Source organism: Bombus impatiens, unplaced genomic scaffold (assembly GCF_000188095.3).
Source record: "Bombus impatiens unplaced genomic scaffold, BIMP_2.2 scf_4016, whole genome shotgun sequence".
In the NCBI taxonomy this organism is placed as follows: Eukaryota; Metazoa; Arthropoda; class Insecta; order Hymenoptera; family Apidae; genus Bombus; species Bombus impatiens.
The window spans coordinates 518,993-520,358 of record NT_180435.1 but is presented as its reverse complement, the minus strand read 5'-3'; the positions used below and the strand labels follow the sequence as shown (position 1 = coordinate 520,358).

General features: G+C 49.4%; 1 protein-coding gene across 14 annotated transcripts in view; it reads right to left on the bottom strand.

Annotated features, from left to right (window-relative positions):
* LOC100746676 (C2 domain-containing protein 2) overlaps window positions 1-379 on the bottom strand; it is a 10,636-nt gene extending 10,257 nt beyond the window's left edge. For 6 of the 14 annotated variants that reach the window (XM_012393769.3, XM_024372197.2, XM_033324581.1 and 3 more), the window contains exon 1: window positions 9-379. The gene's annotated coding sequence lies outside the window, so the exon portion shown is untranslated. The remainder of the gene's footprint in view (window positions 1-8) is intronic. The other 8 variants (XM_024372198.2, XM_024372200.2, XM_024372201.2 and 5 more) reach the window with 4 other exon arrangements.
* Window positions 380-1,366: the final 987 nt, after the last annotated feature.

Here is a 1,366-nt window from a genome sequence, read left to right as displayed (position 1 = left end):
GCATCTACCTTTACGACTTTCGTTTCTTTCGTTTCCTCCAGTCACCTATACCGCGCGATACCAACAACGGTTGACCTGATTTTTCCCGCCCGACTAGTTCGAAGCGAGTTTCACGGTCGTTCGTACGTTTTCGACAACTTCCGTTGTCGCGCGACCAACGTGTTCCAAACGGGTACCTGCGGTAGTATCTGTTCGCAGGTCCCGCGATCGAACTAGCGAGGTAGTGGCGAGAAAGAGAGAAGGCACGGCGTAGACCAAGTGACCGGGGCGCCAGTCGGCGACAGGCGATCTCCTCCGGCGAGTCGGCGGCACGGCGTCGCGACGGGAAACACCACGGCGAACGGTTACGTTCCTACTACAAACTTAGGTCGATCCAGGCGCGCGTCGCGCTCTCTCGATACTCTTTGCGCGTTATCGATCCGCAACGAACCGCGAAACACCCATAGGTCGCACCCATGGCTCCTACATGATACGCGAGTCTCGTACCTATGTGTGAGTCTATGAAACGAGTAATCGTAATCGGAAACGCCGTGACCGCGATCGGCCACGCTAAGTATCCTCCTAGATGATATCCTGCTGTTTTATGCGTCATTCGTTCTTTCCCCTTCTCTAGGTCCCTTCTAGTCAGCCCTCGACTCCATATCCTTTTCCCATCGGTACAGACCTTCCTACGCCCCTTTACCTCTCTCTCTCTCTCTCCCCTCTCCCTTTACATCATATTCTTGGACAAGTGACGCATCGTTGCTATAGTAAGTAGTGAACGATCGAAAATCACCGACGAGGAGTGGAATCGATGTATGCGATTATCGGTGACCTGCATGGAGCGGAGTTCATCCAGTACAAAATCGTGCGCGAGTTTCTCGAGAGCATGGTTTGAGTCGTTGCTTACCGATAGATAAGGATTCTACGGGTCGTAGAGATCGGGAATCGTACTCGCGAGACGATGAAACAGATCTATAAATAACTCGATGGAATCATTGGGTCGAGCGGACTGGAATAAAAACTTTTCTTCTCGCATTAAAGCTCGGATTAAAGGGAAGCTATTCTCGTAGATTGAGCGTATACTTTTTATTGTTTCGTCATTCATTTACATACAAATATTTTCAAGATACGTCTTAAGAAACAGTGCGTGTTCGGCATCGGTTCTTCGAACTTCGTACGTTAGTACTGCTAATTGTATTTCGTATAAATTTTCCTCGCGATCGCTTTAAACGCTAATAGAATACGCTACGTGGCCTCGTCGAGCTTTTCTTTTCGATGAGTCTAGGATGCGTTCCGTCGTTGTCGTTGCCAGTTGTAGAACCTAGATAGTTCGCTAAGGGACGATATCGACGTTTCTCGTGACCAGACGACGCACCATTTTTGT